This window comes from Peromyscus eremicus, chromosome 8b (assembly GCF_949786415.1).
Source record: "Peromyscus eremicus chromosome 8b, PerEre_H2_v1, whole genome shotgun sequence".
NCBI classification, from domain to species: Eukaryota; Metazoa; Chordata; class Mammalia; order Rodentia; family Cricetidae; genus Peromyscus; species Peromyscus eremicus.
Genome location: NC_081424.1, coordinates 30479731 through 30502996, shown reverse-complemented (window position 1 = coordinate 30502996; position 23266 = coordinate 30479731). Strand labels below are relative to the sequence as shown.

The window sequence follows — 23266 nt, the reverse complement described above, 5'->3', positions numbered from 1 at the left end:
TCATGGAAAGGGCTACGGTTCCCTCTGAATGCAAAGTCCACAAATCTTTTTCAATACAACAGATAACTTTTTTTCTCTCTCTTGAAAGAAATGTTGGTTGTTTTCTAACTTAATTCACATCCAGATACATAGATACTGGGAGAAATAAAGAATAGAAAATTCTAGACACTTCAAGTTTAAGCATGCCTTTATAAATGCAAAAATAATTGCCTTCAGAATAGCAACATGGTTTCAGAAAAATGGAATTGCCTTTCTCAACAGGGGGATAATTTCTCAACTGCCCACTTTGAATTTCAAAGCACAGCCAAAAGCCCGATGGCTGACCTTAAAAGCTCACCTGAAAATTTTTCCCATTTACTTATAATGATGTGAAAGACTGTATAGTATTCTGTGTTGGTCAATGCTTGGACTCTTAGAACAGATTTGTAAAAGAGAAAATGAAATGAGGGACCCCAGATTACTAGGTCAGAAACCTCTTTTTATTTTAAGCAGAACACAGTGTGATTTTAAATTTGCAGAACAGCGAGGATGCTTCTTTTCTTCCTTTAGACAGTGAACTTTTCAGTAAGGGCCTTCCTTGTCTTTGGGGTGGTGGGTGGAGGAGGAAGAACAGAAGGCGCAGTGCTCAATCGTGCTGACAGTTCTCTCTGCACACTGACCTGCCAAGGTGACTTTACAGTGCCATCCTGCAGCACAGGTGACCTGGCACTACTTCACATTTAAAAGTGTTCCTTGCAAGGAACCCTGAATGGAAGAACATCTGTGTCACTTACCCAATGTATAAAAGAGATGGTCTCATAAATTCCCAACAATAAACTCCATTTAGAATTCAAGTGAACTCTGACAGATTAGCAACAGAGGAGAGAGTAAGATGGCTAAGAGCCAGAGGACCAGGGACACTTGCTGTGTGACTGTGTCTTCTATAGAGATCAGGGAAGCTGCATCCACAAAGTTAAAATGATGTGGCTGCCTAGCCAAGACCTAAACAATGAACGACACCAGTTGACATTCCAATGTGCATGGGGGGAATATCACAAAAATCTACCCTTAATTGAAGAACCACAGGCGATTAATAATTGTCAAAAGAGGGAAAATCAGTCTTCTCAAGGGGGTGATCTCCTCAACTGGTTATCCAATCAAATGGTCAGTCCTAAAAACACATACATATGAGCAACACTAAATGTACTGAGCGGGTTATATTTGCATATTGTATATATACAGTTATAAATATATATAACATTATATATAAAGGAAAAGAGATAAAGATTAAGATTTTTTTTAAAAAAAAAAAAAGCCACCATCTGCTTGGTTTTTGAGTCTCTGGGGCCTTGACCTGAGGCTTGGCTGTCACTCAGCTGTGGAACCCAGTGTCACAGTGAGTAGCCCTGACACTTTTGGCTCCAACACAGGTTACAGTGTCTTCTGTGCTAACCCATTGAGAGTGTTTATTACATGGTCTTGTAAATGAGTCTCCCAAATGCACAGGTGGGAAGCACCCTGTTAAAAAGCAAGTCCCTCTCTAGAGGAGCAAGGCTTTGTTCTCACACCACCGCTTTCTTCCATATGTATAGCCAACATCCCTGAACGGTCTTCACAAGTTTTTACAGGTGGACAAGATGTGGTGGCAGACAAAAAGCTTCTCAGCAAACAATAATTCACAAAGGTACTCCACATGCAAGCTGTACTGTCAGAAGAGAAACAAAACCAACAAGAAACTAATACTTTCAAGCTTTTGAAAAGAAACAAACACACATACCAAAATAAGTAAATAAATTTAAAAAAAATAGAGAAAGGAAAGAACAAAATATTCCATCAGAAAAATTTACAGGATAGTTACATGTCCATGGCCAAACTCACTGGATATAACCTGATCATCACCTCAAAGGTTATACTTGACTTTAGAGAGAATATATACATTTAATAATTCGTCCAGGAATTGTGTTGTTCCTTTCTGAATCAAAGACATTTATGATAAAAACTTTTAGTTGTCACAAGTATTAATGTTCCTTTTTATTAATTAATACAGCAGGTGGGAGAATATCATACCATCTTTAGAAAGGCCTGCTTTAAAAACTCCCACAATGAAAAAAAACTCCCTAATGTGACAAGTGCTTATAATTCACTAAAAAAAAAAAGTACTCATGAAGGATAAATTTATTTCTTATAAAAGCTGATTCAATCCAATTTGTATGTAGAAAAAGTACTTAAGGGTTTCTTCTTTTCTCATATTATTGGAGTAAATTATTCCCATGGATTTCTTTTTAATAGTTTTCAAAGCTATCAAAAAATTACAAGGAGAAAAATAATCTTGTGCATTTGCAGTGTAGACAGTACCCATCACTTTCTGTTATTCATTTCATTCATGTCTGTGCTAACCAACACTAAAAAAAAGAAAAGAAAGAAAAAGAAAAAATACTAGAAATTAAAAGAAAATTGGAAAAAAAGAAGCATGGAACTGCAAGTAGGAGAGCTCATAGTTTATTGAGCAGTATTTTCAAAGGGACTTAGGAAGCAGTGTCTGGGTCTAAAGCTGAGTTAGCTCAGGGAGCCAGCTCCTCAGCTGTCACAAGGCATCAGGGTGTTCCACTTACAGTTTTACTATGGTGGGTAAGAATGTTTAAAATTCCCACAATGAGGCCAGGAAAGGGGCTGGCTGTCCACTGTTTCTAACTCTCCTAAGGGGCTGGCTATCCACTGTTGCTGGCTCTAAGGTGCTGGCTGTCCACTGTTTCTAACTCTCCTAAGGTGCTGGCTGTCCACTGTTTCTAACTCTCCTAAGGGGCTGACTGTCCACTGTTTCTAACTCTCCTAAGGTGCTGGCTGTCCACTGTTTCTAACTCTCCTAAGGGGCTAGCTGTCCACTGTTTCTAACTCTCCTAAGGGGCTGGCTGTCCACTGTTGCTGGCCCTCCTAAGGGGCTGGAGTCATGCACACAATGGCGTGTCACACCCAGCTTTGAAGAGCACAGCAATTCGTCTAGTGACTGGCCTCCTGGTCTAGTCACTAGGGGGACAGGATAGGGTTCTGGAAAACGTAGTCATAAAGGTATGACTTAATGATGCCAAGAAGACAAAAAAAGAAGTTCCTGGAGGTATGGGATGGGGACCACCACTTGTCCCAAAAAATGAGTCATTCATTTCAATGCTAATAGAATGTAAGTGGGCACTTAGTTACTTAGTAACACTGCCAAAGATATCGTTAAAGGAAAATCATTCCTTTTGCACTCTCCTTTCAACTCTTCCTATTGTCCTAAAGGAGGAATTAGGTCTATTTTTGTTCATTACACTTCTAAGTCTGTGATAGACACAGAAGGCAGATAAGTTCCTGTCACTGCATATAGATAGTCCTATTGATGTGAGCAAACCTCCCGGAGAGTGCAAGACAGTACCAACTCTCCCAAAAGAGGTAGGCAAAGACGTCATAGGAGAAATGCTGCAATTGGAGCTGGCTCCAGAAGAGTGGGAAGTATTCAGTAAGGATCTCCCACCCAGGGAGAGGGAACAGCTGCCAAGTGTAGTGTCTGTGTGCAGACCAGAGTGAATGGAGAGATGCAGTTAGAACCAGAGGTAGGGAACCATCCCCTCCAACCCACCCACTGCGACCATTTACTTCATTGACCTTTCAGAATCCCTCCCCATCAGTCCTTCCAAAGAAGTCACCAGAGGTCACGAGCTAAACAGGAGCTCAGTGAAGTCAAGTCATTTGCCTCTTTAGGTGATCATGCTCAAAGTTCCCTGGTGATTTCCAGATTATCCCTGGCAATGAACTCCCATTGCTAACAAAGATCTTGAGAAATGAGCAACTAGGCAAGCCCAGAGTGGACTGTGTATTTTTAAAACTATCTTAGAAGGAGTGTCACCTTGATAAGGCAGTCAGGTGGTGGTAAATTTTGGAAGAGGGGAGACTGCAGAGGGGGTCCCATTCAGAGACAGTCAGGAAGAGTGGCTAAGCAGCCTTCCCATATTAAGCTACAACTAGACATTCCTTATATTCTACTATGGTACCAGCAGAGCTCAGTGATGAAACCCAAGGAAGCCTATGTCGTCCTCAGGCTTGAAAACATAAATAACTCTTACTACAGAGGGGAAAAAGATTGTTTCCTATTTTCCAGGTATAACTATCAAGTCCTTGTAATTGTCTGGCATAGGGCAAGGCTACTCAAGGACTGTCCCTGGATGTTGCCACAGAAGATAGCTCTCACATTCTTGAGACCACTGTTTTTGGAGAAAGTTAGTCCCTCTCACACAATAACTCAAGGCTGACTGACTGGCAATGGGTATACATTTCTAACTTTAGCAATAATAATGGGTATAGGTTTCTAAGAGGAAACCAACTTCCACAGACACACAAGTTCTCACTTGTCTGGAAAAGAGCTCTGTTCACTGCCTTAAGGTTCATCTTCAGGGATGGTTAACAGAAAGGGACAGGCTTCAAGGGGGAAAGCAGTAATTTGTCAGCAGGAGATTGTCAACCCAGCATGTGGTGTCTACTGCTGCCTAACACGCTTTTCTGCTTTGGGTCTTTCATAACTGTGGACACTTGTGCCAAGACAGGCAAGACCACTGGTCAATTTCCCTCCCAAGTACCCACATAAGATAAGGAAAAGTGCTAATGGTTCCACTGAAGACTGATCAACAGGAGACCTAGGGCAGTTAACTTCCACAGACTCAAGATCCAAGAAAGCTTTCAACTCGTGTGTGTGTGTGTGTGTGTGTGTGTGTGTGTGTGTGTGTGTGTACACACACACTTATGCATGAATGTTTGTGTGGAGGTTACAGGTTGACATTGGGTCACTTCCACAATAGCTTTCCACATTTTTAAGGCAGTCTCTCACTGAACCTGGAGCTCATGGAATCAGCTAGGCTGGCTGACCAAAAAGCTCCAGGGATCTGTTTGTCTTCACTTAGCTGACCCCAGAACCTAGGTTACAAACACATATAGCCATGCTCAGTGCTTATAGGAATCTAAACTCAGTCATCAGGTTTGTGACAGCAGACTTTACCAACTGAGCCATCCCCCCAGCCTCACTTTATGCTTTTAAATCATAACTTCAGAGAGGACTAGGAACATAATAAGCTCTACTAAGTGCTTTGAAACTTCATTGTACAAATTAGGCTAATTTATGAATTTCAATATTTTAATATTATAACTTCCTGAAAAATGAATAGACTATATTAGATTATGAGAGCAAATGTAAAATAAATGTAGCTAATCACCTCTGATTGACAGTGTTCACACACGGCTGACTTTCAATTTATGTACATTAGTTTCATGCACTTCTGGTGGCTCTTCACTGTGTATTTTCCTGCAGGAACATGAGAACAAGGATGTGATGTTCTCTTAGGGTTCACCACCACATGGAGTAGACGAGCAGGGCTCTCAAATGGAGATGCTAGACCCAAGCTTCAACAACAGGTTCCTCCTCCATTTTAATGAGCTCAAATGCATTCATAATAAGTCTTCTGCTGGCTACACAAGCCTTTCTCTTTGAAATCATATATTTTCCTTACACTGTCCTAGAAAAAAAAATATTCTACTTAGAAACGCTTAAGATGCTATTGGTTTAAAACCCATGTATTACAAAAACAATACAAGAGCTAATAATAAATATTCAAATGCTTTAGAAGCGACAGTGCTACTGCACTGGAAAGAAGTGATGGGGTTGACAGTGGGGATGAATTAGTAATCAGCGTGAGTATGAAATTGACCTTCAGATGTGCTACTCTGCCATTTTATTGTGAAGGTATGATCTGCGTGCCTGTTCCATTCCAACAGCGTCATAACTATCACACTGACTAAAACAAAACACACAAACAAACAAACAACCCAAAAGATTTTTCAGTAATTTCTATTCACATTTCATTCAAACCATTGAAGACTACACCACACACGGGTTATAGGGGTAGATTTAGTTGGAGAGGGAAACGGTACCCAATCATCACAGAAAACCACGTGCAAACAATGCTGTCATGTGTCTTTTACTGATGACATCACACCCAGCTCTTCTCCTACCTACCCGCCCTGAAATATGCTTCAAAGCATAGTCTTACTCTGCGGCTTTATTGCTAACTACACCCTACTGATGTAGTTTTACATCTTCGTGATGAATTCCTCCTTTGTGCTCCAGGCTCATCTGTCCAAACACCTATCCTCTCTTTCCTCCATGCTGCTTTGTAGGCATCTTAAATATAGTGTATTCCAAAATATGAACTCACAGACAGAATTAGGAAACCCTGTCTTCCTCATCTCTGGCGTGTACCCATATCCATCTACTTGTATCAAGACCCTGGAGTCTCCTGGACCACTGCGCTGTCCATTACTGGTGTCTGCCAGTGCTACCACCACAGCCCATCCATTCTATCCACTTCTCTCCAGCATCACTGCCACGATCAGTGTGAGGCTCTGCTATCCCTTCATGTATTCTTTTCTTCTTTTTCTTTTTTGAGACGGGGTTTCTCTGTGTAGCCCTGCCTGTCCTGAATCTCACTTTGTAGACGAGGCTTGCCTCAAACTCACAGAGATCCTCTTACCTCTGCCTCCTCAATGCTAGGATTAAAGGTGTGTGCTACCACCACCCAGCTCGCTTGTGCATTCTTGTTTCCTTTACTCTTTCACCACAAAACTCCCAGAGTGTGGGTATTAATGACTTTACTCATTGCTGTGACAATCTCTGACCAAAGCAAACTTCTGGATTTGCTTTAGCTCACAGTAGGAGGGCAGTAGATGAAGGTCAGAAAGCCACAGCGGCAGGATCACCTGGAAGCTGCTAACACTGCCTTTGCAATCAAGAAGCAGAAAACAATGAATTTCTCCTTGAATAAAGTCCAGGAACGCAGCTCACAGAATGTTGCCCCCCACATTTAGGGTGAGAACTTCCTACCTCAGCAACTCTCCCACAGATAAGCCCAGAGGTTGGTTTGCAAAGTAATTTTGTTTTGATACTATCAAGCTGTCGATAAAGACTAGATTTTACATGTACCTCATATCAATGCACATCATTTCTCCTTTTTAAAAGTCTTTTATGCTGGTCTTAGGATGAAGTATTAGATGTCACCACTGCCCTCACAAGACTCTGGATGAGTCCTTGTCTTCTTTACACTGTTCTCTCTGCTCATTCTGATGCAGGGCTTTCTCTCTAAAAAAAAAAAAAAAAAAAAAAAAAAAAAAAAAAAAAACCCACCAACCTCCTTCTATCCTCTGTCTTCCTGTGAAGATCCCTGCTCCACCCACCCTGGCTCTTACCTTCTCTAGACAAGATTTCTGTCCCCATCTCAGAAGTGTTTCTAGGGAGTCAGTCTCTAACAATCTTCATTGCAATAATCATGCTTATCACATCATTATTGGTGCTTGCTTTTCTTGCCTCTACTCTGCTGTGGGATGTCCTTCTGTATGCTGTGAATATGTGTGGCTCCCATTGGATAATAAATAAAGCTGCTTTGGCCTATGGCAAGAAAGCTTACAGCCAGGTGGGGAATGCAAGCAGAGACACAGAGAGAGGAAGAAGGGCAGAGTCGGGAGAGATGCCAGCTGCCGCCCAAGGAGCAACAAGATGCCAGCAGATTGGTAATGCCGTGGCCACATGGCAACATATCAATTAATAGGAATGGGTTAATTTAAGATTAAAAGAGCTATCAAGCAAGACGCTGAAGCCATAGACCATCAGTTTGTAATTAATATAAGCCTCTGAGTAATTATTTTATAAGAGGCTGTGGAACCGCTGGTGGGAGGGATTCATCTAGACCGCGGGGCCAGGCATGGGACACAGAGAAACTTCCTTCTATACTACTCGTGAACTACATAAGCTCTCTGCCCACCAGATTTATCAAGCATCACAAACAGTCATGACTGGAACCCAGGAGCTCCGCCTGGGTCTCTGTTGGTCAAATGAATACTGATCTAAGGCAGCTATCCTGGGCATTCCCCAAGGTTTCTGTCCCTTGATTCTGAAGGGTCATTAACTTCAGTCAAAGCATCAGTGGTTTGTTTGTTTTTTTTCCTTTCTTAATTTATGCCTGTCACCTACCTTACTGAAGGACCATAGGAGGAGAAAGGACTATACTGCATGTCATCCACACTTAAGTTGGGATAATGGCCTTTGAAAAGTCAATGGTAGCCCCAGACTTCAGCTTTTAGACTCTGCACAGCCCTCAGGTTCTCAGGCCGTGATGGCACACTCCACAGCCTACAATGAAATTTTGCTCATGAACAAATGAAAATGTCATCAATTCAGTTTCTCTGGGCTACTGTTGCTTCCTGGTCTTTATCAGTATGTCGTTCAATGACATTTTATCTGAGAACCTTGGGTAAAAGATCAGGTCTATCTGGCAGGACAGGAAAGCTGCAGGCAGACACAGGATTCCTCTCGGTCCCCGGTTCCTTCTGAGACTAGTACCAACTGTGAGGATGAAGACCAGAAGAGCTTCTGCTCTGGGTGAAGATTTTAGGTTTGCTCCTCAGGAGAAAGCCTGTGGTTTCCTTCTGGCTACAGTGGCCTCTGTGAACTCCTACAGCGTTATGTTGCACTGACTTCCAAGGACTTCAGCATTCTAAGCCACCTGCCCTCCGACCCTGCATCCTCAGGGCCTCTGCACTCCCTGTCCCGCTGTCTGGAATATTCCTCCCCAATATATTCTAACAACTTCTTCCTCAATTCACTCAGGTCTCTGTTACTTGTCAGACTTCACAGTGGTCTCCCTTCATGGGCTCCACTACCCCCATCTCATTGAGGGCATTCTGTCCCCAGACCTACTTCATTCCTCTCCTGTTACAATAAATTACATCTGTGCTGTCTCCTCCAGCTGGAATAGAACTTTGTTTCCTGTCACGTTTCCAAGGCATAGGAGTGTAGATGGTGAACACTCAGAACAAACAGGTAAAAGAATGAATGAGTGACCCTCTGATAGAACCGACCACCAAGCAGGGTTGAAACTTCAATTCCAAAGTGAAAGAGTATGTGAAGAGCAGGGCGGTAGGGAGTCTTTGCAGGGGGGCGGGGAAGGGGTTTCAAGGAACGGCTGGATTGCTGTTCCCCTACAGGGATCTAAGGTATAGCCTGAAGAATGAGGACAAAGTGGGGGCTAGGCTGGAAGGCTTGTGGATAGCATGAGTCTCTGGGCCTGCCAAGCATGCCAGCCTCGGGCAGCTGTAGCAGGGGATCCCCAGGGTAATATCTGCAGAACAGAGGATCTGGACACAGGTGGTGGCATTGTTACCTGGAGGAGGTTGCCATGCATGACCTTTTTCACCTGTCTTCTGTAAGACGCCTTTGAATATCACATAGCAAATTCGGAATTGCAGCAGCTGTGAATTAAGCTCCGTCTTCTGTCCCCCACCCCTCCTTTTTAGACTAAGACTCAAGGTGTTCTGTGTAACATCTTGTTGTAAGTCTTGCTGAGGACACAGTCTCACCTGATGGTTCTTGCGACTCTGAGTTCCTTTGATAGAAACCTCTTAATCTTCTAGTACAAGCACCATGGGAGACCCTTAGTATTCTCTCAACAAATAGCAGGTATCGCATAAGTCTATTTGAAAACATCTCCTCAAAGACAATGGACTAAATATTCATTAACAAACATCACTGATTGTGCTGTGCCATCCTTTAACATTCTGCTATGCAGGTGTTAGCAGAGACATTTTGACTAAAGGTCAAGTCTAGGACTGGGAAACTCAGAAGATAAGTAATTTCCACATGTTGAGGAAGGTATGACAGGACCACATGATGCTAATGAAACCTTTTCTATGTTTTATTTTTATTTATTTATCTTTGGTATTTTTGTTGTTGTATGTTTTTTTTTGAGATATGGTTTCTCTATGTATCCATGGCTATCCTGGAACTCATTATGTAGAACAGGCTGATCTCAAAACCACAGAGATTCTCTTGCCTCTGCCTCCCAAGTACTGGGATTAAAGAATACACCACCACATTCATTCCCTAAAACCTTTTTATAAATGTAGGATTTCCAAAGATTTCTACCCATCTAGAGGCGGGGAAGAAAGGTACGTGGAATGGTGATTGTTTCTGTGTGTTATATTTTTAGTTTCAATATTTTAACTTGTAACATTTTGATTACAGTTATATTACTATGGAATTCAAAGTATAGTTAATGGATATAAATTTTCAAACAACTGAAATGCAGCATCTTAAGAGTGATTTCATATTCCACTATGACATTTTCTTACAGTAGTAAGAATTATTCCATGTAGTTAATTTGGCAAACATTTACTAAATGGGTATAATAAACAGGCATTATGTTAGGCAGAGTTAAACAAATATATGTTTTACATTATTAAAAGCTCTATGGTAGGTTGGGCTATCCCTGAATCTCTGGGATGAAGCCTATTGGTCATGGTGGATGATTTTTTTTTTATGCATTCTTGGATTTGGTTTGCCAGTATTTTATTGAGTATTTTTGCATCAATGTTCATGAGTGAAATTGGTCTGTAATTCTCTTTCATTGTTGGGTCTTTGTGTGATTTGGGTATCAGAGTGACTGTGGCCTCATAGAAAGAATTTGGCAATGTTCCTTCTATTTTGTGGAATAATTGAAGAGTATTGGTATTAGCTCTTCTTTGAAAGTCTGGTAGAATTTTGTGTTAAAACTGTCTGGTCTTAGGCTTTTTTTTGGTTGGGAGACTTTTTAATGACTGCTTCTATTTCCTTAAGGGTTATTGGTCTATTTAAATTGTTTATCTGATCTTGATTTAACTTAGGTAAGTGGTATCTATCAAGAAATTTGTCCATTTCCTTTAGACTTTCCAAGTTTGTGAAGTGCAGGCAAGGGGAACCCTCCCCCGTTGCTTGTGGGAGTGCAAACTTGCAGTGTGGTGGTTCCTGAGAAAACTGGGAATCAATCTACCACAAGACCCAGCTATACCATTCTTGGGCATACCCAAAGTACGTTCAATCATACCACAAGGGCACTTGCTCAACTGTGTTCATAGCAGCTTTATCTGTAATAGCCAGAACCTGGAAACAACCTAGATGTCCCTCAACCGAGGAATGAATAAACAAAATGTCATACATTTTTGCAATGAAGTATTACTCAGCTGTAAAAAACAAGGACACATTTGCAGGCAAATGGATGGAACCAGAAAAAAAAAAAAAACATCCTGATGAGGTAACCCAGACCAGTGCAGACAAACATGGTATGTACTCACTCATAAGTGGATATTAGCTGTAAAATAAAGGATAACTATGCTACAGTCCACAGATCCAGAAAGACTAGGTAACAAGGAATGTTCATGGGGTACACCCAGATCTTCCTGGGAATGGGAAATAGAAAAGATTTCATGAGTGGATTGAGGTGGGTGAGGTTGGGGACATGAACAATCAGGTTGGGGGGAGGGATAGGGGTAAGACGTCTGAAGGGGAGTGCTGAAGTAATGGGGGGCATTTTGGGAGTCAGGCAGAAAACTGGCACAGAGGAATCTCCAAGGAGTCTATGTGGAGGACTCCAGCTTAGATTCCTAGCAATAGTGGATAAGTAGCCCGAACTGGCCATCTCCTGTGACCAGACTTATGCCTGGCCCAATTGTCATCAGAGAGGCATCATCTAGCAACTGATGCAGGCAGATGCAGAGACCCACAGCAAAACATTTGGCAGAGTTCGGAAATTCTGCTAAGGAGGAGGAGAAAGGAGTGTAGGAGCCAGAGAGGTCAAGGACACCACAGGAAGGCTCACACAGTCAACTAACCTGGTCTCATAGGAGCTCACAGAGACTGAATGGACAATCAGGGAGCCTGTATGAGACTGACCTAGGCACTCTGCATATATGTTACAGTTGTGTAGCTTGGTCCTCTTGTGGGACTCATAATAACAGGAACAGGGACTGTCTCCAACTCTTTTACTGGCTTTTGGGACCCTGCTCCTCATATTGGGCTGCCTTGTCCAGCCTTAATACATTGGTGGTGCTTAGTCTTACTGCAATTGGCTATGCCATGCTTTATTGATACTCATAGGAGACCTGCCCTTTCCTGGATGGAGATGGAAGAGGAAAGGATTGGGAGGTGGGGTGGGGTAAATGGGGGAGAGAGATTGAGAGGGGATGATGGGGGGAGGAGGCTGTAGCCAGGATACAAAATAAATAGATAAAATAAAAAAAAAAAGCTCTGTCTATGTACATTCTACATATACATTAAATATGCATACCTATTCACTTATGCTAATTTATACATTCTGTCTATACTTATCTTGGAAGATGAACATTGCATATGTAATGTCTTCAGTCATAGAGCACAGCTCACCTTAAGCATAACTAGCAATTATAGAAAAAGCAAAAATAAATGTTGCTTTTGTTCCTATCCCGATATCCACGATCACAGTGAGGTACCGTTTTGCATTCTTTCCCTAAAGTCCTGAGTTTCATTGCTCCACCATCACATCTCAAAACACAGCCTTATAGTGGCTTCCCAATGGTCTTCTATAAAATCTATCCCATTCCTCTCAGATGCTGGAGGCAGGTCCCTCATTGTCTCACAGGTCTCAGCTCAGGTGCTCCAGCTGTCTGCTGACCATGACTCTGTACGTTAGCTCCTTCCTCAAGCCCTTCCTACTACCTGAAACTTTGTCTGTTTGTGATCGCTGCTTCCTCCATGTCCAAGTTCAGTCACTGCTTTTACTTTTCTCCCTTCCCCATCTGCAGTTGCCAGCATACACTATTTATCGACTCACTTACTAATTAATGACCTTCCTGTTGAGTTCATATTTACTGTTTTATGTATGCTATCAGAACCTTCACATCTTATCACTAAGAGAATAATAAATATATAGGACATGCCTTTGTACACAGTCTCCTGCATCAACACTGTATAAGAAGATACCTCAAGCTGGGATATGGATTACTTGGTAAAGAACTTGCTATCCATGAGTGAGGGGCTGAGCTTGATTCCCAGAACCCACATTAAAAATATGGGCACAGTGGTCCATGCTAGTAATCCCAATCCTGGAGAGGTGGAGGCAGGTAGATTCCTCATGCTGATTGGCCATGTGGCCTAGCTATATCAGTAAACTCAAGGTTTAGTGAGAAACTTTGTCCCAATATACAAGATGGACAATGATTGAGTAAGACACCCAGGGTTGATTTCTGGCTTTATGGGTACACTTGTGGAACATGTGAACACATGAACACACATAAACACAGTAAGATGACTCACATTTGACAAAATGGCATCCACTGAATAACATTCTCTAGGTAATTATTTCTCAAATAAACATAAATGACTTTGTCTAAAGTTGATTGAAGCCTGCAAAACAGTTGTGATATTTTCCTTTGTAAGAAAAACAGATTATTCTTATGGAGAAATGGTAACTGTTGATAAGATAAAATTGGCATTTAAAACCCACCTCAAAGTGATGGGCACAGAAAGCTTAATAGTTCCCATGTATAGTCTTATGCAGTGTATCAAGAGAACAAAAATATCTACAGAGGTTTATGTATATTACAAATCCCCCCCTCTTATGATAAAACCCAAAATTCATGTCTGAAAATACAATACTATATCATAGTTGGTTTTTTTCTTTGGAAATGTACAGAATCAGAATCTTCAAAACTCAGATTTATCATTTGCTTTTTCTTGGGGGGAATCAGTGGGTAGAAACAGTCTTCAGGGAAATCCTGGGTGTTTTTGCACCCTGCTTCCCAGGATAATCTTGCCCCAGTCATTAAGCAGGGCACTCAGGAATAAAGAACACAGGCCTGCCCTCTCTTGGTCCCAGCTTGATGAAATTATGAAGTCATGAGCACAATGCAGGCTCTCCTGGTTAGCTTTGGCAGTGGCAACTTGACACAGCCTAGAGTCGTCTGAGAAGAGAGCTTCAGTTGAGGAACTGCATGTCTGTGGGGGTTTATTTTGATTGTTAATGAGGTAGAAGGATCAAGCTCACTGGTCATTGCCTTTGGGCCCAGCCCACGGTGGTCATCACCATTCCCTAGGCAGATGGTCGTGGACTATATAAGAAAGCTAGCTGAGCGTGAGCCCGAGTGAACCAGTTAGCCAGCAGCATCCAGCATGGCTTCTGCTGTGCTTCCCGGGCTGGGAGGGCCTTGGTTAGATGTCATGCTGTGTGGAAGAGGAAGCTGGGTTGGCCTCAAGTTCCTGCTTGCATTCCGACCCTGACGTCCCTCAGTGATGGGCCATAGCCTGAATATAAAGCTGAAATAAACCCTTTCCTTCTCTGAATTACCTTTAGTCAGGGTGTCTTTATCACAGTAACAGAAAGGAAACTAGCACACAGGGCATGGTCAATACCTGGAACACACTGCCCGATCTACAGAGTGCTTCCATCCCCTTTATCACAAAGAAGATATTACTCACTTTCAAAATTTCATTTTCCCACTCATTTTTTTTTCTCAGTAATGGGTCCCCTATCTTCTTGGTCAGGAACACTTGTAACGTTTTTAGTACACTTGAGTGCCTCACCAAAGTATTTTGTAAATCTATATTCAAGAAGAGTACGTGTGGTAATAAAAGAAAGAAATCTGCAACTGACATAAGCTAGCAGCCACCTTTAAACCAAGGGTTCTTTGGTTTAAAAACAATGAACAAGGGGCTGGAGAGGTGGCTCAGTGGTGCTCTTGTTGCTCTTGCAGAGGACTCAAGTTCAGTTTCCAGCACCCACATGGTGGCTCACAACCATCTGCAACTCCATTTCCGGGGGATCCGATCCTATGCCTCCTTCTATCCTCCTCAAGTACTTCACACGTGTGGTACACAGACACACAAGCAGGCAAAACATCCATGTATTTATATATATTCCTATATATCATATATACATATATAATATATACACATAAACTCACACACATATATATCATTAAAACACAAACAAAACTCAATGTTGGGAGGGCATGGTGAAAGGCATTTCCCTGCTACATCAATCACAACTTCACTTCCTATGATAATCAGTTAACGTATTAAATATCAAGCATCTTATAAATTTATAGCCTTTCTCAGAATTGTCTATCCCTCCACATACTTTATTAAAGAAATAATTTGCTAAAATATTTTTAGGTTTATTCATGTACATAGGTATGTGCATGTGAGCATGTGTGTGTGTGTGCATGCATGTGCGGACCAACAAGATGGCTCAGTGAGTAAAAGTGTTTGTGTGCTTAAGCCTGAGGGCCTGAGTTTGATCCCTGGCTATGTAGCTGGAGTATTCCTGTGTTCGCCCGGCTGCTGCATTTCACAGCATACAGAAAGACATCTCCAGCATGGCTGTTATAAGGTGGCGGGAGAGAATTGACTCTGAAATTATCCCCTGACCTCCACATGAAAACCATGCCATTCATCTTCAAACACACACACACACACACACACACACACACACACACACACACACACGCCTATCTCTAATGGAATGCAAACTAATGTAGAACATTTCCTTAAAACTAAAGAAATAGCCCAGTCTGATGGCACATGCCCTTAATCCCTAAACTTGGGAGGCAAAGGCAGGTGAACATCTTGTCTGCATAGTGAGTTCCAGGCCAGCCAGGGTTACATAATTTAGACCCTGTCTCACAGAGAAAAAAAAATCTCCTGTTTGAAGAAAGGTTTCATCAAAGTACTATTTATAATGCCAAATGTTTGGAAATAGCCTTGAGGTCCAAGTTTAAGGGTATGATTAATAAACCATGACATACACCATGCAACTCAGTATTACACAGACATTATTAAAGTTGCCTAGAATTTGGAAAGTATTTAACACATAAGGTTAAGCAAACAGAGCAGGTTGTAATATTAAGTATGGAAAAAAACTCATTAAAAATGAGGAGAAGAAAATGCCAAATGTTATGGGTACCTTTGGGTTATCGGATTATAGTTAAGATTTCTCCCTAGATTTTTTAATCCTTAATGTATTTTCCAAAATTTTAATTGAGAGTGGGCTTTGCTTTGCAATTAGAAACAAAAATAACTCTTCAGAAGTACTGAGTAACTGTTGTGTTATAAATATGTGCACATGTATATGTTCTCTGGGCCCATCTGACTCCCATTACTAAGAAAGGGAAAATGTGTCCCTTTGACACTAATATCTGCCTGGATGGAGTATTGAGGATTTTTTAATTCATGCCACATCTCAGACTAAAGATGATGATTTTTAAAAAGAAAATGTTTTTTTTCTCAACATTTCTGGAATTAGTTCACTCTTCATAAAAACAAAAACAAAACCTTGTATTATTTTGGTTTCATAAAACTCCAATATTCTTCTCGTTCACAGCTTTAATTCAGTGTGTCTCAATCATTATTTATATGTGGCTATCTTACTATGTTATGGGACTCAATCCCTTACCTCAAGGACTGCTTAGTCCAACGGGAGAAAAACATGAACATTGTCTGACCCGAATAATGACAAAATATCCCCTGATTCGGGGTGCCAGAGGTTGATGTCAAGTGTCAACTTTCCTCCATTTCCTTCCATATTGTTTTCTGAAACCAGACCTCTCACTGAACCCAGAGCTCACCAATTCAGTCCACCTGGCTGACCTGACCGTAGCAAGCCTCTGAGGTCCTTCTGTCCCTGTGCTGAGATTGTAGGCACTATGGGGATGCAAACTAAGGTTCAGGGGTGATTGTCTGTGATTTACCCCTGAAGCACCACCCTTAGTAGGCAGCAGGCAACTGCTAGGTACCTGCCCCTCTCCCCTGGGGCGAGGCCGAGGGAGGGGACCCCTTAAGACCTGGGATGTATAGGTGCTCCCTCTCTTGGCTACCTCGTAGTCTTAGATGCTGGATGCTGGTGCTGCGGATCAAGGCAGAGTTCTCCAGCGAACCACGCTGGACCGTGCCCCACCCCTCCTTAATCCCACGACCAACTCCCTTATGCGTGTTGTGAGTTAATCCAAAATAAATCTCCTTGATTATCAGACAGACTCCGTGGAATTGCCTCACTAAGGTCCCCATGCTTGTGACTCACAGTTCACTGACTGAGCCGCCTCCCCGGCCCCAATTACTGCTTCTCTAGCTCTGCCTCCTTCTAGATAAGCTTTATGAAGATACAGAGTCACAGGATTTACGCCACTGCAATCCCCATTCCCAAACCCCACAACCCTGGCCAAAATCGTATCAGTAATGCCCAACTCTCTCACACTGAGACACCTCTCATTCCCCTGTGTACATTGGCCCTCTTTTTAATGAGCAATCAATAATTTGTTCAACTCCAGGGAAGTCCTGGTGATTTCTGGCTGCAGAGCACCAGGTGCCCTTCTTCTTCTCTGCTGGAAGCCTCTGGTGTCTGACCTGCATTTCAGATGTCCTATTCCTTTCCGTCTTCATAACATTTATGCTCAGCTGTTGTGGCTGTGTATTTCATAACACATAGCTCTGCAATCTCTGTTACTCTGAAAAATTCCTTGAGCCTCACTTTCTGAAATAGGCTACGAGATTCTCACAAATAAATTAATTTTCATATATCTTATTACTCTTCTCATACATGCGTGTACATGAGCACACACACAGAGTGAACATACATCTATCCATACATCTAATTGCACATACATCTATCCATACATCTAAATCAATAAAAGTTTTCTTTTGCATTTGTTGCAGAATGACATTATGTCATTCATATTTCACAGTATAGCCTTTCAAGCAGGAACTTAGGGTGATACTAATATAACTAGGATGTTTCATGTATCTACTGTACTCAGCATGTCATTGGTCACTTTCTCTCTCTCAACCTCTGTCCTCTGTGTCTATTACTTTCCATCTTTCTAAGCAAAGCATCTTCATGTTTGAAGGTAACTTCAGGCCATGGCCATTGGCAGAGATGTCCTTGTCTGTAACTGAAAGCAATGACTAAAATTAACCTCTCCAGCATTTACCCTGCTGGTGTATTCACCCTGCATGGTGATAGGAACTCTGTATTAGAGGAAAGGTCCTACTAGAGAATTGTGTTTTGACAAAGTCAAACACACCTCTGCAGGCCAACTCTTTACATGGTCCTGCTCTCATACTCACGAGTTTTAAAGGTCACCCACCTCACTGTCTTCTTTCATAACCAGATATCTGCAGGACTCCCTACTTGTCACTCGGACTTGAAGTTGACCTTGCCCTGCTAGGACCAGAGAGACTCCCTGAAAATCCAGGATGAATTCCAGATTCTGACAGATCTGGGATTCTGTGCCAGCTCCTTCAGATTCTTGTCTGGCTCCAGGAGTTCAGGCAAATAATATTAACCTCTCTGAGTCTCATACCTTGGCTCCAAAAGGGGATGTAGATTATACTTATCTTTCCAAGGCTGTAGTGAAGATTTAGTGAGATCCTGTACATCTAAGGTGCATGGCAAATACACTGCAAATGTCAGCTTCTCTTGGCACACAATGCCTGACAGCGAATAGAATCCCCCTCCCTCTGAGGAGATGCCTCTTTCATATTCTATTGATTTACCTAAGGAAGATGAGTAAAGTGGAGACATATGGCCGAGTTCCTGTTCTCAGGCCAACAATCAAACTGTAGCTGCTCTATTGATCTGCCCACCTGTTCATTCTTCCGGCCCCGCCCCCATCCCTGCCTCTTGCTGCTAAGCCAAGTTCCATACCAAGAATCTGTACATGGGAACACTTTGCTGGAGCCTCACCTTGGCACCCTGTCTGATGTGTCTGTGGGCATGCATGCTTGGCAACTTTGCATAAATAATCCTGTCCTATGGACACTCATGTCTGGCACTCAGATTGCGTACAAGAAAGTCTACTGAGCCTACCATTCAGTTTGGTCTATTACAATGTATCCCCACATTGGCCTTGAGAAATGATATTGCACCTCAGTATAGCACAGGCTGTGGCTATCAGGCTGAGAGCTGGAATCCGGGACTTACCACTTATTGCTTACAAAATCTTGACTTGGGAATTTGGCTCCTCCAGCTTTCGGTTTTCTCACTTTAGACTCTTGAGAAGCTTAAACAATATAATGATTAAAGCATGCCCATGGGACCTGCTATGCCAGTAGTTTAGGGCCTAGGGAGATGGATGTTAGTAAATTGCTGCTGTGCATTTATGGGGACTAGAGTTTGGCTCTCCAGTACCCCTGTAAAAAGTTGGGTGTAGCAGCATGGATCTAGGGTCCGTGCGGGGGTGAGGAGAGGGAGCAGAGAGAGGCAGATTCTTGAAGTTCCCTGGCCAGCCAGTCTAGTCAATTGGTGAAATGCAGATTCAGTGAGAGGCTCTGTCTGAAATACTAAGCTGGAGAAGATAACTGAGGAAGAAAGCCCAATGTCCACCTCTGGCCTCCACACACTTGCACACTTTGACGCCAGACTTGCCTATGTGCAAAGCACGCATCACTGTGCAGCTGAGAACAATTATACATAGTAACAAGTGCATTGTTTTTATCTGGAGCACCATTTGCTTTGTGTACCACTTCTCTGTGATCTTTACAGAACTGTCAATCAAGAAGCAGCCGCCGCCTTCCCATCAGCACCTGTGTGCTACCAAAAACCACACACAGAAAGAGTCTGGCACATATCCTAATCCAGGCTATCACAGGACACTCTCTACTGTACGCAGGGACTAATGCTCTGGCCATTGAAGCCAGAATCTAAGAATCCTTCCAAAGAGGTATAAATGAGACGTAGAAGAGACAGGATCTCTCTCTTTCTTATGGATCTCAACTCGAAAGCATAGGTTTGGAGCTACTGACAGTGACTTTCTTTTCACAAAGAAAGATAAAACTGATCCAGAGAGAAATGGAGCTAAGAAATAAGGAGAGAAAGAATCCAGACAAAGTCACATGCATCTCGGATTCCACCAGGAACTGAAGCAAGATCCACTTTTAGACTTTCCATTCACATCAGCCAGCAAATCCTTTCTGGCCTAATCTAGTTACATGTGCATATAATCAAATGAATCCTTGACCAACTCACAGAAATCCTAAGCGGAGCGATGGCAGACGTACTGAGCCATCTTTTGCAATGTGATGTTCAGAACAGGGGGAGCAGATACAGCAGGAAGGGACCTACAGTTCTTCCCCATTTTCCTACTCTGCAATACTCCTATTTTTTTGTTTTGTTTTTCTGTGTAAGTTCCCCTCTAGTGATAAAGTTTCCAAAGAATGACTTGTTCCTACATATCCTACCAACTTGGTCCACAGATCCTCGCCTTTATATAATTTGTAGGTATTTCCTTTTTTACAGTGCACTTGGAGTTCTTGGAACAGTCTTATCAAGGACCCAGTGATAAGTCAATTCCCATTCAGGAAAGGGGAAAGGGGTTAAGTGGGTAGAAACAGGAGCAACCAGACTAAACACCAATGGTCAGAACCCAAGGCATTCCAGATGTTCTCAAACTCAAAACCAGGCATTTTTGTCTTCTAGAATATAGTTTTCACTGAAAAATTCAACCCTCCATTAAAGTCAGACATCAAGCTTACCTCTCTTCTTTACTCAGGGTTTCCAAGGCATGCTTAGCTTCTCTTCTATCTCCATGCAGAGAAGCAATAGAGTGCACTTTGCTAACATGTGTTGTAGCACCAGCTTGGCCTCCATAACCTTTCTGCTCTAATTACCTCTGGAGGTTGTTAGGAAAATCAATTGCTATTATTTGTGAAAACTCATGGAAAAATCAACAAGCACCAAGTGAGAGTTGGTGTTTGCTATTTGATTTTACTGTCAACTGGGATCACCATGATGGACCACATGCCCCGGGCTAGATTGCTTTCATTTCCAGCTGTCAGGCATTGTCCTTTCCCCACATCCAGCAATCTTCTATCCTGCCTTCCTCCATCCCTCACACTACAAGCCATACACCCCTCACATTCAGATTTTTTTCTGTATCCTTAATTCCACCAGAACTAATCCTGTAGCATTATTTAAGAGAACACAAAGGTCTCCAATCCAAGGTCACTGTGCAGATGAGGACATCAGGAACCAGAAAGGCCAAACAACTTATCCAAGGCTACGTAATCAGTAACTACGGCAAGATGACAGCTTCCCAAGCAGTGCCAGTTGGGATCTGCCTGAACTGCTCTGGAGTCTGCACCAGTCTCCTGGTGTCCACAGACACTCCAACACTCCACATGCCTCAAAGTCTGGACTATGTTTACCAGACTCCTCCTCACCAGCCTAACTCCTGTGGGGTATCCTCTGTTGTACGACCTCTCAGTGAGTGCTCATCGGTGCTCTGAGTGTCTGGGTACGTGTCAGACACTAGCAGACAAAACCCATCTTCAGTCCAGGGACAAGCAAATAAACTTGATAAAAAAAAAACTGCAAGCCTCATATTCCTGGAGAACATCAAAGATTCGCCTGATCTCAGATTTTTCTTCCCCTTACATTCTGGTTGATAAACAATGTAATAACTTTTGACTTCCTGTGAACACTTTTTTAAATCCCATTTTCTTAAGAAATGCAAAAGGTGACATTTGCTTGTTTTTGCTCTTGTTTCCACAGACCGAGTATGAGTTTCTTTTTCTTTTTATTGAGTTCTGGTGAGATCTAGCTTAGCCAATCATTTCAGATTCACTCCGCCTGATGTCAGAAGTTCTCTTTCTGTGTCCAATGAGCCATTGTCAAAATCTGGAAACTATGAAAGTCCAAATGCAGCAGTCCAACTCTTGGCACATTCAAAAGCGTATCTAAAAATTGTGCTACCTTAAAACGACAAGAACAGCAGTCTCCCCTCACCAGGGGCTCCTGAGCTTCCAGCCCTTCCTGGTTCCAGGCGTCATATGAATACTTTGTGTTTACCTAGGCCAGCCTCAGAAGCAACAGGTTAAGTTACTCTGTGCCAGCCCTCTGGATCTAACATTCAGAGCCTTCCTACATACCGGCTCTCTCCTACTGAAGGCTTTCCCAGCCTAGATACGAAGGTAATTATAGCCCTGGTTACAAATTATCTCATAATTATAAGATATCTGGTAGGATTGTTAAAGAAAAGTTATTAACACCCCAGTATACATTTTTAAGATTCAAAATGCAACATTAAATCGCTAAAGTGTTGAGGGACCATTTCCACTTAATGGAAACACTGTTTTTTTCTTTTAGAAGAATGCCCAATTCCTCACTTGAGCTGTTTGAAAGGCAGGGAACGGCCAGCAGATGCTTTCAATGTGGGGAACCAACAGTGTGGAAATAAAGTGGGCCTTAAAAAGTTTCAAGATACATTCTACTTTTCAGCAAAATGATAAGATGTCCTAGTACCAACAGTCAAGTCAGAAACAAAAGGTCATTGGACGCGTTTTCATCCTGCAGCAAATGGCACACTATTATTACGAGAAACAGCTTTCGCGCCCGCTGGTAACATCTACGCACAAAACGCTGCGAAACTTGGTTTGATTGCAAAAAGGAAATAGCTCGATACAAATTACATTTGCCGATTCCTGAACCGGTTCCTGCTGTCAACCACTGAAGGTCTTCAGAAAGACAGCGCGGGGGTAAACCAGGCATATTTAGTTTTGAAATACACCAGACTAGGGTGTACAGGGACTGAAAACCCTGTTACTCAATTATCTACCTATCAGACTAACGAGTACAGATTCTGATTCAAGTTACTTAATTGTATCTACATATCTGCCTTTCTCTCTGACATTATCAATGCCTGGTAGTGAACAATGAATCATTTTTTATCACACACACACACACACACACACACACACACATTTCAGGTTTTTTTTTTAAAAAAAACACCAAACACGAAATTCCTGTGCCTTCATAACGCATAACGTTGGCATGAACAATCGATTATTGCAAAACAATCAATGGAGCAAACCTTTCGAGTTCTTTCACTTAAGGCAGACTCTGTGGGGAGGAGAGCCGTTGCTGAATCTTACGGATAATTGCCTCTCCTCTTCGCTTCTCTTATGTAGGCAAGACCACACTGAAATGCTGTTCTAAGAACCTCTGCCCACACTTTGTTCTACCACAGATTAACGCCATAGACATCCTCACAAAGAATGCTGACTCTGGAACCTAGACAAAGGAGGGTGTAGCTCGAAGACGACACGGAGCCAGGCGCTCGCAGAAGCCGGCTGCTCACACGCTGCCCCGCACCACCTCTCCTGTGCTCTGGGGACCAAGAAGTCTGGAACTGATGGCGGACTTGGTTCATTCCCCAAACTTTGGGAGTCAGTGTTTCCCCCTAACTCTGCAGGCTAAAGCGGAGGGGAGGAGAGGGGGGCTGCAGAAGCCCCGAGTACCGCTGCAGGGTTCGCCCACCCATCTCTGCAAGTCCCTCAGCGCCCCGGTGGTCCCCTCACCTGTCCTGAGCGCCGTGTCTCCGGGCTTGGGTGGCCTCTTGGGGCTCTTCGCTCTCGCAGGAGTCGCGACGGCGTGCGCCT

At 42.6% G+C, this 23266-nt stretch overlaps 1 long non-coding RNA gene across 1 annotated transcript; it reads right to left on the bottom strand.

The window, feature by feature from the left end:
* Nucleotides 1-1061: 1061 nt before the first annotated feature.
* On the bottom strand, nucleotides 1062-22855 carry LOC131918845 (uncharacterized). Its single transcript, XR_009381108.1, has 4 exons — nucleotides 22699-22855; nucleotides 8024-8182; nucleotides 5217-5305; nucleotides 1062-1150 (listed from the first exon to the last, which is right to left on the bottom strand). It is a non-coding gene; the product is annotated as an uncharacterized LOC131918845 (long non-coding RNA).
* Between the last annotated feature and the right edge of the window lie 411 nt (nucleotides 22856-23266).